We start from the raw sequence: 17,098 nt of genomic DNA, 5'->3' as shown, positions 1-17,098 counted from the left end.
GAGACTAGCAGTCTAAAATAATAAAAGGCACATCAATCCTCATCTTAAAAAAAATTCCGAAATATAATTTTCTGTACCCCCCCCCCCCACTCCTTCTTCTAATCATCACCGAACAGTTATGAAATGTTCGCGGCTTTAAAATAAAGTCCGCATAATCTATTATTTCTTTTTATTAAAACTGCGGATTATTGTCGGCTATTGCGTTTAGAGCCACAAGCACTGCAGGCTGCAGGCACTCATAAAAATGCAAATTATCTCAAACCCGGTGGTGGAGTTCACGGAACTGTTCTTTCTTTCTTTCTTTCTACTATCTATCTATCTATCTATCTATCTAAAATGAACTTTGTGATTGTGTGCGAGAGAGAGTTCCGTATGGACTCGGAAACGGCTGAGCCAATTTTTAAGAAATTTCACACGAAGCTACCTGATGTGTCTGAGAGTGTTCTTATATAGATTTTGTATCGGAATTCGTCCGATAAGTATCAATAGGCACTGCCAAACGAATGTGAAGAATTGTGAAATAAAGGATCGCATTCCGTGACGTCAGACTTCTGTTAACTATACGAACTATGGAAAAACAGAAGCGACTTAATGATTTTTTAAAACCTTTGTTTATCTTCTTCAAACTGCAATTAATAATTAATCTTTGTTATAATTTTGTTAGGTTTTAAGATTTACACAGTTTAACGATTAATAATATTATAAACATTTGTATATTAAATATGAAATCCGGTTTTACTGAATGTTCATTTGCTTAACTACGACTTCCATATTTTGTTCGGTAAAAAAGAGACAAACAAAATATGAGGGGGGCTACAAAATGCTTAATATTTGTGCGAAAACAATCCTATTAAAGAAGGAAGTCCAATTTTGACCAAAGTTGACACTTTTATACAATCTAACATCACAAGTGCATTTGAGAAGTTTTATCACAGCACATTCAGTTTCTAATGATGCTGGCCTTAACAGAGCAAAGAGGGAGAAAATAACAAAATACCAACAACTTATGTACGACATGAAAAGAAACTGGAATCTGAAGAAGATATCAATCATACAAATCATTATAAAAGCAACCGGGCTAATAAAAACGAATTTCAAAAACTATCTGGCGAATATACCCAGTGAACCAAGTGCAAGAGAAATACAAACAATTTCACTCAAAGGGACAGTTAGAATCTTAAAAAGGTCTCTCGGTTGGAGTAACTAAACTAATGGGAGAATGTTTGGCATCCGGTAGAATGCCCCATCCCCAGCAAAAACAAAGTGATAAGAAAATTAAAACAAAAAGTGAAACACCCAATTTATAAAATCAACTGTAGGCTCTTTTATAAGACAGATGCGCATTCGTAATGAATGTTTCTTGTTAAAGCGCAACTGAACCATGATACTTGTCTTTTGTACGTTTAACTTTAATTCAAGTGATTATGTAGAAAATAATTTAATAAAATCAACAGCTGGTTCTTTGATAGGACAGGGGTGCGTTCGAAATGAGTGTTTCTGTTTAGAGCACAATTGAGTCATCATACTTGACATTTGCATTTTAAATTTTAAATGAAGCCATTATTTACCGATAATTTTATAAAATCAACCGTAGATTCTTTACAGTGCAATGTGGACTACAATGTATTGTGGATTAAGTCACTGCAGGGAAGCATGCAAAGTTTCCTCTCGGTGCACCGACGTGGATCTCCAATTAAAGCAGGGAATCAATCGATTTGATTAAAAAATTGGCAATTACTCCAGTTTCGATGACAATGAATGTAGGGGGGGGGGATTGTGGCTCCTCATTAAATCCCGTACGTATATATATATATATATATATATATATATATATATATATGTAAACAAAATATTATGATGGAGAATTAAATAGATGTTCCGGTTTTGGAATGTTATATATATATATATATATATATATATATATATATATATATATATATATATATATATATATATATATATATCTTGGGTTGAGCATATTGGGAAGTGATATACAAATTACCATTAGCATATTAAGCGATGCTCTTTGTGTATATATATATATATATATATATATATATATATATATATTTATATATAGTCTATATAGTAATCCATATACAGTACTGTTTCGCTGTTTTACAGCTCATCAGTGCGGCTAGACAAGCAACTACCTCAAGCCAGGATCGAAACCCGACCACCCAAATGACAGTCGGAGCTTCTAATTGTTGAGCTATTCGGCTTCTGCTACGCAGGCAGTGAATTAACAATGTTTTGACATTGTCCAAATACCTGAGCTCAATTTGTTTACACAAAGAGCATCGCTTAACATGCTAATGGTAATTTGTATATCACTTCCCAATATGCTCAACCCAAGATAGGGAGCATTATAGTCATTCACATACGGTACTGTTTCGCAGTTTCACAGCTCAACAGTGTGGCTTTAAATATATACTAGCAAAATTACCCGTCGTTGATTGGGTTCAAAAACAGCCTACAGAAAATGGACTCTGATTTATGAAAGTATGATAGCTTATGAAAAGGAAGGGTTGTAAAGAGATAGCTTCGAATTTGGGGGTATCAAAACCAAAGCCAAATATGATGAAAGTAAAAATAAAATAGATAAACCCCATAATTTATTATACCATACCTGTTCACACCGAAACACTTATCACAATATTCTGTAGATCTATATTAAAAAAACCTTGTTAACTTTGTGACATATTTCAACTCTATGGAGGTCAGGAGCGAACGAACACCTCATAATTTTATTATGCCATATTTCTTCAAACTGAAACATAATTATCAAAGTATACTTACGCAGATAGATATGAAAAGTCTTTATTAAAGTTTGTACTTATTTCCATTCTATGGAAGCCAGGTGTGAACGCAGACCCCACAATTTTATTATACCATCCCTATTTAAGTTGAAACATACTTATCGAAGTATTATTATGTTCATCTATATCAAAAACACTTGTAAACTTTTTTTTTTTTTATTTCCATACTTTGTGGACCAGGCGCGAACGCAGACCCCACAATTTTAATGAATCATCATTATGCTAGATCAAACAATTTTAATGAATCATCATTATGCTAGATCAAACATACCCATTCCTGTGTCTCAATACATCTTCTATCATTATATGTGATCAGTTTTCTATAATAGTCAACCATATAGGAACCTATTTGTGACCAGACACACACACACACACACACACACACACATTTCCTCTAAAACACTTCTTCCAAATACTAACAACCATTTCTGTAAGGTCTGATGAGGCTGTTGGATCGTAAACATGGTCCAACATCCGAAACATATGTAACCAAACAGATAAAACGGTAATAAAAAAATAAAACACATATTTGTTCTGCAATAGTATTGAGCACTCTCTTCAGGTTTTTTTACTAATTACCAGTTTTAATATATATATATATATATATATATACTAGCAGGGAGACCCGACGTTGCCCGGGATAGAATGAGGATCAATGAATATTTCACACTTCTATATTTTTATTGTCATTGAAATCTGTGATTTGCCCAGGAGGAAGCTTCACATGCCTCCATGCGCTAACGTAGTCCTAAATGTATGTTATTCTACATTGCAATCTAGCTCCTCTATTCTACTGTTTCTTTTATAAAATTATCTTATATAAACTTCTTCCCATTTAATGAAAAAAAAATTTTTATTTTATGTGCAGGGTTTGAACCTACAGACCACATCATGCAAAAAAAAAAAAAAATGTAAATTTTCAAGTCTTATAAAATTCCTTGCAGTTAATGAAAAAAAAAAAATTAAGAAATTTACATGCAGAGTTTGAACTTACCGACCACGTCATGCAAAAAAAAAAAAAAAAAAAAAAGTATGGTATAAACTTACCCACAGTAGAATTTTCACGGTCTATTTTTCTATCATTGTTGCTAAGTGACGACATGGAAAAATGGCTTTACCGATGATAGATACATTAAAATAACGGTTTTGATTATTGATTATTGGTAATTATCGTGGTATTCTAAGACAAAACTTAACTAAGATCACTCCCAGAGTTATACACTAAAGTTCTGTAAACTTTAAAGAAAATCTGTTCAGCCGTTTCAGAGTCTATAAGGAACAAGCTAACACACACACACAGACAAAGTTGCATTTATATAATTGTATATATATATCCTATGCAAAAGGATGGAATACTGTTGCCACATCTGGGCAGGAGCTGCTAGAAAGGACTTGTCCTGCCTTGATAGAGTTCAAAATAGACTTCGTGGCCTCGTAGATGTCCTTTTCTCTTCCTTGCAACCTCTATCTCACAAAAGAGATGTTGCGAGTTTGTCTCTGATGTATCGTTATTTTCATAGAAAGTGTTCGACTGAGCTTCAATCTATGGTCCCCTCTCGCCAAACTTTCACAAGAAACACTCGTCTAGCTGTAAACACTATCAATAATTCCCCCCACTCTTTATCTGTGCCTAAACCTAAACGTAGATTCCATGAACAAAGCTTCTTTCTTAGAATTGCACGCCTGTGGAATTGTCGTCCGTTTTCCTGCTTTCCGGCTGACTACAATATGGTTGTGTTCAAGTCTAACGTAAATAAGTTCTTGATGAGCCGTTCCATATAAGTTATCAAATTTACCAAATTTTCATTACTAATGATTACTATATTGTCCAATTTCTACTGTACACTCTTTAACCCTTATCCTTGAGTGGCCTCTTGGCCTTGATAATGTGGTGATGCCTATGTAAAAAAAAAAAAAAAATAGACAATAAAATAACTGTTTATCTATTTATTTTTAAACAGTTTTGAATTTTTTTCATAATACTTAAAAACGTATTTTTTAATCAGTTTTTATTATTTTTCACTTGTTTTTTATTTGTTTATTTGATTACTTGTTCTGTAGAGTTTATGCCTCTCTTCCATTAGAGTTTGGCCTTCTTTATATTCAGCTAGTGGGAGTGCCTAGTGTTGCCCGGGTGTTTGGAGGTGTGTGTTGAGCAAAAAAAAAAAATGGTAGTAGGCAGGCAGGCTCGAATCTGTGACGTAAAGGCAGAAAGAAAGTGAAAGAAAACCTGACGTCTTACCTCGACTCCATGACGCGACCGGAAGTGTAAAGCGTTCAAATTTAGTGATTTCAATCAAAAAGATGACTTGCAGAAATGGCGTTGTTTTTAAACCTCCCATGAAGCTTGTTTGTGATGTAGGGGAAAACCAGCTCCCCCAAAAAAGGGGCACCCTGGCAGTATCCAAATAAATAGTAATTGTCTCAGTATGAAGGGTTTCCCCTAAATTCACCAAGGATCAATTACAGAACAGATACTACACAGCTGGAAGGCCAGGTGCTAGGCCTTTTCGTTCAATTAGTTTCGCTTTATTTATACGAAAAGACAAACAAACACACAAAACAATGGCATGGAGGGAATTTTTTAAAACTTGATCAAAATAAAGATAGTGACGATGTCTGTTTGCAAATCTGAGATATTATGATCTAGGAAGTCTAAGAAAATTTCTCCTGGAATCCAACCCCCACCCAAAAAGCCTTTCACGGACATACACAAATGCTCATTATTACATATGTGTGCTGATGATAGCTCGTATGTTCTAGGGATTTACCAGCACCTACACGTAATAAAATTAAAACAAAAGAAAAAGATTTAATGAAAAAGAAATTTATTAAAAAATAAATTAACAAGAAAAAAGAAAAAAGATTATTATTTTTTGAAGGGCGAACTCGCTAATAAAATTGTCTCCCTTAGATTATAAAGAAAGTATTTCTTTATGTATTGTGTTTTGAAATGTTTGCTCTATACGTAATATGTGCTTTTCGGTCAACAAACTCAAAGAATAAATAAAAACTTTACCAGAATCCAAACAGCAGTTCTTCCTTCAGTGAGACTTTTGTTTTTTACGGCCGTTATGAGGAAGCCGGAATCCGGACGTTGGTTGCCTATGTGTACATCCCAAAAATATGTCACGAACTGACTTTACCCACCAATAGCGTTTCTTTTATATGAGTTTTGAAAGGAACTTCCTGGAATGTTCTAGAGACTCAAAAAAGAACAAAAAGGCGTTCTAGTCCTTTTTGTTTTATAGACGCCGATTCTTATTTATGTTTATGAATAACGACATTCTAGAAACGTCTTTATGTTTAATTAATATATCAATAAACATTTTTATATATTATAAGAAATATTTATATTTTTCTTAATCCAATCATAGGAGAGAATATGTTCTCCTATGACACTCATGCCCATTTTGTCTTTTATATAATAGACTAGTTGGAATGTCCGGCATTGCCCGGGTGTTAGTAGGCAGACAGGCTCAAACCCGTGACACGAAGTAAAAAAGAAAGTGAAAGAAAAGCTGAGATCTTACTGCTACGCTAAGACGCGACAGGAAGTGAAAAGCGTTCAATTTTATCGATGTCAATCAAAAAGTTGACTTGAAGTGAATAAGTTAAGAATCATGCAGATGCAGAAATGAAGGTTGGCTACAGGCCAGTTTCTGCCATATTTTGCTTCCCCATGATTTGGGGAAAACCAGCTCCCCCGAAAAAGGGGGAAGCTCTCCAAATGAATAGAAAATGTTTGATATGAAGGGGTTCCCTAACATTGATCAAAGCTAATTGCGTTTTTTCGAGGTCCCAGTCGGAAAGCCAGGCGGCCCACTTCACTCCGATTAGTTTCACTTTTATATGAAAAAAAAAAAAATGCGAAACAAACACGCGAAAAGACGGAATAGAAGGAATTTTACAAAAGTCAATCAAAATAAATGTAGAGACGACGTCCGTTCGTATAAATCGTAGATATTATAATCTAGGGAGTATATAAAAAGTTTGAACCTTCTAAAAAATAGTAGCATGGTCGAGACCTCCCCCCCTCCCGAAAAAAGCCTTTTGTGAACATACAAAAATCTGCACGCCACTTTCACCTTTTATATATATAGATAACTCTCGCTACTTCATGTGGCTTATCTCATCCTCCTCTATAAAACACACCACATCTCTCATGTCTTCATCTCCTGATTTCCCCATACCAGCAGCAGAGAGAGCACACCTTTTGTTTTTTGAGGTGAGGTCGTTTGTAATATTACTACTACACTCCTTCTCTGATCCTGTAATCACACATAATACATTCGGGAGGTAGTCTTTTTGTGTGATGTGCTTCTTCACGGCGGTATACTTACTGAGTCTACATGAGAAGAGGCATCACATTCATTTATGCTTGCATGTTCTCTCCAGTTGTCACAAATCTTTCACTTGCATTCTTTAAAGACATGTCAGAACAGATCATCAGCAATTCTGATCCTACTATGGGTCGTAGATCTTTCACATGGTGTGGCATTCCGTGGACCGATATGTTCTGTGTACTGGTGATTCCAGTCACACGTCCCACTCCATACTTTTTGGTACATCGTTCACGTGGAGCCTTTACTAACATTCGATCGCCCATTTTGAAGAGAGCTTGCTGTTGATTGTGTGCTGGTGTTCCATAAGTTTCTTTCATCAGCTTAAGGTTGTCCCAGTATACTGCTTCCGGTTAATACATCATTTTCTGGCTGCAATCCTTTTTACAGTTCTGTGACATCGCTCGATGGTGCCATTACTAGAGGGGACATATGCATAGCAGAATCAAAGTAGAATTCTCCACTCGTCTAGGCTTTAAACAAACTGCTCCAAAAAAAACAGTGTCATTGTCTGTCAGAATCTCTGTCAGTGGGCCCTGCTCATAGAAGAGCATTTTCAGCTGGTTGATTGCATTTTACGCATCTTGTTGAGGAAGGTGTTGTGAGATGGCAAACCAAGTGAGGTTGCAGTCAATCAACATAAAAATAATGGGCCCCTGTTGCAATGGGTAATATCCATCGCTACTTGGTGCCATGTTTAACATTTAAAGCACCCTGTGACCAGTTCATGGGTGACTGATTAATTGATTGACACTATTCACATTCTCTGATGACAGTTTTCACAGTGGCAAACCCTGGAGTCAATCTGTTTTGGAGTGTCTATCTCACACTAGGATGATTGCTTTGTCAGTTAACAATCTTGGTCTGATTGGATTGAACTCACGAATGCAGTGCAGGCAGATACCACAGGCTCAGTGTCCTCTTAATTGCATCAAACCACTTCTGAGGCACTCTCCTCAATTGTTTTGGCTAGATTTGACCAAGAATACATCCATCAACAGTGCGTATTCCTTCACCAATTTTATTATCATGTCAAGGCACCTGTTGAATGAGCATCTCACTTGTAGCTTTGATTCGCACTTTGGCTCTGCCCGTAAGAGTATCCGAAATTCATTTATAAACATGGGTAGAATCAGTGAACAAATGCAAGGTAGTCGTCTTCCAAAGGATTGCCAAGTTTATTCCTTTAATAATGGCATCAAGTTCCAAAAGGTTAATATATTGAGAGTCCATTTTTAGACATAACCAGCAAGCCTCCTCTACCACAGTCCCATCATATACCAATGACACACCAGTAGTGAGTTGACCCATATGCTAAGGTCTTGGCTTTTGATGCACCAGATCTTCTCCTTAATCATGGTGTTGAGAGAGGTGTCATTTACTTTGTCATTTCATTAGTGCTGACGTCAGTTGCTTTCTACTTGGTGAATGTCATGGCAACATGAAGCCAATCACCCATGGTAAGGTGCCTAATCAAGTTGCCACATAATGAAATTACATTCTGTTATGTGACGACGTGAAGCATATCTTGGATTTTATTCCCTCTTCTCCAATACAGAGCATTATCCTCTTTCCAAACCTGTGAACCAAGCACTTCTACATCATCCTGTAGCATCTTTGGCTCTTTGCTGAGGAGGTCGAAGCTGTAGAGATGCTCCTTTATATGTACCACAGACACAACACTCTTGTCCACATACACATTATCAATATAGGCACTTGTCCTTTGTTAAAATAGCATCAAGAATTTTTTGCATGACGAATGGTGCCAAAATGAATCCAAACTCAATGCAAGTCAAGCAATACCTTCGTCTCTTGATTAGTTTGATAGGGTCAGTCATTGGTGCACATGTACTTCATGGTATGCCTTACTAAGGTCTAACACTGATAAATTCGATCTTACTCGCCGCCATTCTCTCAACTTTTTGCTGCATATGTCTGTGTGGGCCATAAATGGGTCCATGTGCTCATTTAATTCCTGATATGAACCACCCATTATCAGTCCAGGCTTGCAATCCTTTTTATATTCTGCATGAGCTTTTACAGGGATCTTATAATCCGGTACTTTGTTGTATAATTTTTCCTACTGCTGATCACCAAATCACTTTCATGGCACCATCCAGGATTTGGCATGTTGGTCGAACTCTGCATGGAAGTCAGGTTGTTCCAGCTGTATTGTTGCACCCAGAGCGAGAGACACCTCAGCAAAATGTACCTTACCTCCTTCATTGATATGCACATCACCAAATTCCTTGGTTACAACCATCCCCAAAAGGAGGTCGAATCGCAATGGCTTGCTGTTTAGCATCAGTATTCAAGGGATTCCTATTTGTCACTGATAAAGTTATGCTGCCAAGACCATGGCTTATAAGGTATTTCCTATGTGTTGCCAGAATCCTGGTACTTTATTGTACTTTGGGTTGACATAACAATTCACTCACAGCAGATGAGGAGCACCCAGAATCCACTAACGCTATCTGATCTAGCCCATTTATTTTTATTTTTATCACAGGAAGCACTTCTAGTTTATGTGGGAAGAGAGTAGTGCTGGGCTCTCGCCCCTTGCCTCATTTCCCAGACACCTCAACGCTACATGTTCTTTTTGCTGGCGTCGATAGCAGTATATCTCTGGGAACAAACTTCTTGCTTTTCCCCCAGGCAGCAAAATGATTAGGACCTTCAGATTTGTGGCCCTATGACTGCATCTTGCGTGTGGTTGGGGGTTAAAGGCGGGTTCACAAACACATGAGGAAGAACCCAGGCTCACCCACGCTACTTTTGTTATGATAGCTTGAGATCTAGCAAGAATCCGTTCCAGAGTCATGTGCTCCATCCTCAAGGATCCATGCAATTGTTGTCTAACTGAACAAGAGAGTCCTGACATAAAAGCTCAATTTAGCCAAAGATCAGAGGAGTGTTCATCTATTAGACATGCAGGGTCTTGTAGGCCACCCAAGTATTTATCCACAGTTTCCTCGGGGTGGAAACGGCAAAAAACAAACTTATCAAATGCAGCAAAAGGGTCTAGCACAAAAGTCACAAGGATAATAACTTGTTTCGCCTGCTTTAAATAACGGGTATAATGACAAAGCTCTGCCTCTAAGCTTGCTGGTAAAACACGTTTGATGCTGTCAGCACCACACATTTCACACACCAGTTCGACCTGTTCCAGCCATTTAGACATTGTGTGATCAGGTAAGACGCCATGAAATTCACGTATCAGCCACATGTCAAATGCTTTTCCTGCTAATTATGTTGTTTTTTTAGCCGAAATAGCTTGTTCTGTAGAGTGTAAAAAATTATTACTGCTTATGGCTCAAGCATGAGCGAAATACCACCTCTCTTCCTTTAGAATTTGGCCCCCTTTATGTTCAGTAACTCTCGCCACTTCACGTGGCTTATCTCATCCTCCTCTATAAAACATACTAAACCTTTCATGTCTTCTTCTTCTGGTATTTCCATGCCGGAGGCAGAGAGAGCACACCTTTTGTTTTTTGTTTGTTTTAGATGAGCTTGTTTGTAACTCTACTACAACATTACTATTTGTTTATTTTTAAATTCATAATTGCAGTTCTTCGAGCTTTGCGCTAGGATGAAAATAAGGCAACTATCCACTCTCAAACGCTATGCCTACTTCTTTTTCTACCACTTAATTACCACTCGTATTTAGAGACCAGCCTGCTTGTTTAGACTCCTATACCTATAAAACGTAATGTATCATGCAGCCGAGATTGAACTCCCTACACGAGTTTGTAGCGTAATTCAAATCTTGTCTGTAGCTGAATACTTGATGCTTCACTAGGGCTATCAAGAGTATTTTTATCGTGACACCATCACTAGATGGGTTGCCAGCTTAAGCGAGGCCCATATACCCTCGAAAAAAGGATAGACTGCGCTAGTTTCCTAACCTTGTATTTTACCTTGCGGTACATACAGTGCCTTGCCTTCCCAAATGGTAACCCATCTAGTAGTGGCTAGGTTTCACATTGCTTAACTTCAGTGATCTGGCAAGAACTGGTGTGTAAACGTGATTGTGCCATATACTATGTCTATACTTATAGTAGGCATAATCACATAAAGACGGTGGTTCTCATTAGATCACTGAAGTTAAGCAACATTGAAGCTGGTCAGTACAAGATGGATAATCATTTGGGAATAACAGGTGGTATATATGGAACATCAACATCTCCCTGCAAGAGCCGCAAAAACCTAACGCTGTAATCTCCCCTGACAGGGATATGCATGTGACTGGAGACCACTTATGAATTACATTCTCCCATGAAACTGGTTAAACCCGCCAAGGTTTAGTGCCGCTTCAGTTTGGTTTACAGTCTTAAAACAATCAGTAGATGGTATATTCTTTAGAAAGAGTTAGGAGGGTCAACTTTGTTGTCTCACAGCTGACTTCCAATGAATTTGTACACATATATATGCAGAGTATTGTAGCAAAATCGGACACTTGAAAATAGAAAACGAAATAGGCAATAAAAATAGATGAGAAAATAAAAAAAAAGATGAACAGTGGTCCGATGGATCCAAATAATACAAATAAAAAAAAGTTGTATATGCATAGACCCAACAGCTTACTTTATTAGGAATGACCGTCTCAAGGCTGGCATGAAATGAGTCAGATGCTTTAGCAACCATGTCCTTGTCTGTAGCAGCAAACGCCAGTACAGAGACTCAACCGCATTATGGGTGTGCTTGTTAGTCTTGACCTCAACCCCCCCCCCCCGAAAAAAAAATCAACAGGGTTGCAGTCAGGTGAAAAGTGTAAGTCACAAGTCTGGCTACCCGTGGTGAGAAACAGTGTAGAACAGCCATACTTGGGTTGTCTTGTGCAGCAGCAATATCCTGCTGGAAGACTTAGGGGTATCCAGAGGCTTCACCTTACTTCTTATCAAGGGTCAGATTTTGTTGCAACACCCTATAAATAAAACTTAAATTTTCAACACATTTGATAGGATCATTTAGGTAAAATAGCCCCCTAGTGTGAATTATAGTATATAAGTTATAAATAGCAAGTTATAGATAGTGTATGGCATAATCGTGTTGACACACTAGTTCTCATCAAATCACCGAAGTTAAGCAACGTTGAGTCTGGCTAGTACCAGATGGGTGACCATTTAGGAATTCTAGGTGCTGTATGCGCTTTCCGCTTATTTTGGCATTATTTCGAGTTATTTTGAACCTCCACTTGCCACTGGTATTCGACAATGTCGACTCAGAAGAGGTTTGGCTGGAGATTGCGCAACTCTTGCCAAAAAATTTCACTTGCAGGCACCCTTACCCTGGGTATCCATAGTATGTCAAGACTGAAGGAAGTCACCACCAGATATGTAGGTATGGATAATATCTCAGTGAATTGAATGCGCCTACCTTGCATAGTTCCAGGTCATTCTTTGGCAAAGCGTAACACCTCTTAGTGTTGCTCTGATATTCCAAAGAGTTACCATATAAGGGGTAGATGAACCTCTTTAGCTGTGATGATGGCAATCCATTTAGAAGGAGGGAACTTGAATGAAAAACAAAAAAACGGATCAAAAGAGTCTGTTAGGTGTGTAAGCTAATCTTCTAGTTATGATATCACAAAGAAACATCCGCTTTCAATTTGTCATGAGACAGCACAGAAGAATTTGAATGTTAAGGAGAAAAGTTGAATGCTAAGGAGAGAACTTGAATGCTAAGGAGAGAACTTGAATGCTAAGGAGAGAACTTGAATGCTAAGGAGAAAACTTGAATGCCAAGAAAAGAACTTGAATGCTAAGGAGAGAACTTGAATCCTAAGGAGAGAACTTGAATGCTAAGGAGAGAATGAATGCTAAGGAGAGAAATTGAATTTTGACGAGAGAACTTAAATGCTAAGGAGAGAACTTGAATGCCTACTAGACGCTATTCTCAATTGTCTAATGTCTCTCTGTACAGGTGTTTTTCAGGACACACTGGCATGGGGATACTTTTCCCTACAAGTAAACCCTGACCAAACATTCAAAATCACTTAGCATTCACGGTTTAAATAAGATCTCGTCTGTATTGTTAATCCACACTGGCATTTATGAGGAATGGTGCATCTTCTTCAAGTGATGTTACTTCAAAGCAGGATATGCTACTAAACTAGATGAATTCTTGTCTTGGAATCCAGTAAAATCTAGAGATAACAAACGATATACTATAACATATTAAAATGGTCAATTGCAGAGAGGAAAATGATGTTCTCAACTTCTTTATAAACTCAGTGTTTGTTAGTTAAAGAACTTTTATGGAACATTCAAATATCTGTGTATCTCATAGAGATGAAGTGTTAGCTCTAAGTAGCGCGCTCCTTGATTTCTGAGAAGTTCAACTGAAGGAAAACGAAACAAAGATAGCGAAACATGAAATAGATGTTACTATAATAATTCTAGCTAAGAGTAAGATAAACGACACCCCCACTCCCCACATTTTTGCTGACCTTGCACCTCATGTTTTCTTAAAATTTGAATTGTATTTTTTACTTTTCAAATAATTCAAAGTGTAGTATCTGTTCTGATACTATATTTCAATTTTTTTTCCTGTTCTAGATCAGTGAAAGAGAAATGCTTCTAGACTTAAATTTTATTTTTCTCCAAATACAGAATGCCTCTTTTTGGGGAGCTGGATTTTCCCCACACTAAAAATAAGGAAAATAAATAGAGACAAATGACCTTAACTAATGGACAGAAATGGGATTAAGTAGCATGGTTAACTTACCCATTAAAGTGGGAAAAATTTAAACTTTAGCAGATGATATATCCCCCCCCCCCCGCTGTTCTTGAATCAAACAATGATATTGTGTGTAGATTTGTTGCAAAAAAAAAAAAAAAAACGAACCGAGCCAAATTAAATTTTCATCTAATTAAAGCTAAAGGCAGTGAAGATATTATTTCGTACTGACGTCACTATTAAGATTTGATATTTGATAGTGACATCACTGTTAAGACTTGGATGCCACTTTCTAAGTGTTTCCATGTATAGTAATCACTTCTAAACTAATTAACCAAAGTTAGGAACACAACTACTAGGTGTTGCTGTGAGTAATCTGAGTTATATTTTGTTTAATTTAGTTTTTTGTTGTTTTTAATTTTCACTCAGAAGGCCACCATTTATCAAGACCCAGAGGCTACTCAAGAATAAAAGTTAAGTGTTAGTGGACACTTCATACAGGGACTATACCAACTAAAAATGAGGAGGATTATACCCAGACTTTCCATACTCAAAGGATTATCACTAGAGCTCGGACAACAGCATGTTCTTTTCCTGGTTTTGACTCTCAGGTATATATCCATTGATATCTTTTTTTTTAGGTAGAGTGATGTGGTTTTCGATTGATTAATTGTGTCTAACTGTGTCGGATATATACTCGAGAGTAAAAACAATGGAAAGAATATTCTATTGTCATACTCCTAATTATCACTAAGGATCAAAAATACCTTACAATAAATTGGAATCTACCAACAATGTTGGATTTATTCAATAAAAAGACTGAGCTTCAATCTATGGTCCCCCCTCGCAAAACTTTCACAAGAAACACTCGTCTAGCTGTAAACACTATCAATAATTCCCCCCACTCTTTATCTGTGCCTAAACCTAAACGTAGATTCCATGAACAAAGCTTTTTTATTAGAACTGCACGCCTGTGGAATTGTCTTCCGTTTTCCTGCTTTCCGGCTGACTACAATATGGTTGTCTTCAAGTCTAACGTAAATAAGTTCTTGATGAGCCGTTCCATATAAGTTATCAAATTTAACAAATTTTCATTACTAATGATTATTATATTGTCCAATTTCTACTGTACACTCTTTAACCCTTATCCTTGAGTGGCCTATTGGCCTTGATAATGTGGTGATACCTATGAAAAAAAAAAAAAAGAAAAAGTCCAATGTGAACAAGTTCTAATTGAATCGTCCCCCTAAGTAATCCAAGTTACAAAATTCCCACTGTTTACTATGCTAAAATCACAATGACTAATGTATACCTATTAACCCTTATCCTTGAGTGGCCTCTGGGCCTTGATAAGTGGTGACACCCATGTAAAAAAAAAAAAAAAAAACTCGGACCCTGACTACAATATACCAGTCGATACAAGGAATACCACAACACCCAGATACCAGCAATTCATATCCTTTCATTGCATTTACTAGTATTTCATCTATTTTCTTTATCTATGCCCCCTAAAAAGATGTGATTAATTTTTAAATATATTTTCTTTGTATGTGCTATATAACAATATTATTTCAAATTAGATCTAATATTTGCTAAAGACTTTTCCTCTGAGGAGATGAGCTTACATCGAAAATCCATGGATTAAGGAAAAAAAATCTGAACTCCATTCTTTATTCAAACAATAAATTTCTGTTCTGAAAATTTCTGTTTTTCTATATAAAATTCATTAAGTGTTGAGACATTATGTTGAACAAAGATGGTGGTGAAGAATCAGTGTAGTTCCGATCCTAAGTGTTAAGTAATTCCTAGTAACAAAGATGGCGACGAAGAATCAAATTCAGGTTCGTGACGGAGACGGCGGCGAACTGATTGAATCCAAAATTCAACAATTTTTATAGTAACTTTGGAAGCTTTTCTCATTGGTTGGTTATTATAATTTGCGGTTATAAAAACGGTCGTTGAAATCATCGATGTCATACCCCCCATCAGGATTCAAAAACATTTAACAAAATTTAAACAAAAAAAACTATAAATTCCATTTATTCTATCAAGTATATTGAGCTATTCTCTTTTTTTGCTGGGATTGTCTTATATAACATTACCTCCAAAAAATATTCTGTCATACTCGATACCACATGATTAATTAATCTGTGTCCCTCTTCACCTCAGGATTCTGATATATATATATATATATATATATATATATATATATATATATATATATATATATATATATGTAGTACAAAACTTTGTTGAAATTCAAAGACTTACATTTTTTCTTTTTTGCAACTTTTGTTTATTTCATCTTGGATATCTTCATTACAGCCGTTTCGTTAATGGGATGGCAATTTTATAATTTTATCTTTACATAGAAGTCTCCTATTCTCAATTCATCAGATGTTATTTCCATTCGATGTTACCAACAATAAGTTAATTTTGTACATGATAAACCTGGTGTTTTCGTTTGGGGGAAAAAAAATCCATTCCCACGGTGTTACAAGTCAGCCATCTTGGATACCATGCAAACCAAAATTTCTGTTTTAAACCTTAATTTCGTATTTTTTTATTTTTTGTTTTAGTTTTAATTGCACCTATAAAGTAGATACATTAAGCTTTACTCAAAATTAATGGTGATTCAGTTTTTATCATAAGTCTCCACCCGTTAAACGAAAACAGTATACATTGAAATTAACAACATTTCAAAACTAAACATTTATAATATATATATATATATATATATATATATATATATATATATATATATATATATATATAATATAATAAAAAGCTCTGTGTGTGTTTTTGTGTGTGTGTGTCTGGTCACGAATAGGCTCCTATATGGTTGACTATTATAGAAAACTAATCACATATAATGATAGAAGATGTATCGAGACACAGGAATGGGTATGTTTGATCCGGCAAAACGGTGGTTCATTAAAACTGTGGGGTCTGCGTTCGTGCTTGGTCCACAAAGTATGGAAATAAAAAATTTAAAAAAAAAACGTTTAAAAGGGTTTTTGATATAGATGTACATAATAATACTATGATTAGTATGTTTTAACTTAAATAGGGATGGTATAATAAAATTGTGGGGTCTGCGTTCACGCCTGACCTCCATAGAATGGAAATAGGCACAAACTTTTATAAAGACTTTTCATATCTATCTGCGTAAGTATACTTTGATGATTATGTTTCAGCTTGAAGAAATATGGTATAATAAAATTATGGGGTGTTCGTTCGCGCCTGACCTCCATAGAA

At 36.2% G+C, this 17,098-nt stretch overlaps 1 protein-coding gene across 3 annotated transcripts in view; it reads right to left on the bottom strand.

The window, feature by feature from the left end:
- The window catches only part of LOC145277957 (putative monocarboxylate transporter 5), a 129,844-nt gene that overhangs the window by 101,726 nt on the left and 11,020 nt on the right, over window positions 1-17,098 (bottom strand). The gene's annotated exons all lie outside the window — the stretch shown is intronic.

Source organism: Euprymna scolopes, chromosome 6 (assembly GCF_053919585.1).
Source record: "Euprymna scolopes isolate OS-2025 chromosome 6, ASM5391958v1, whole genome shotgun sequence".
In the NCBI taxonomy this organism is placed as follows: Eukaryota; Metazoa; Mollusca; class Cephalopoda; order Sepiida; family Sepiolidae; genus Euprymna; species Euprymna scolopes.
Note: the sequence above shows the minus strand (reverse complement) of the source record. Positions and strands in the feature narration are given on the sequence as shown.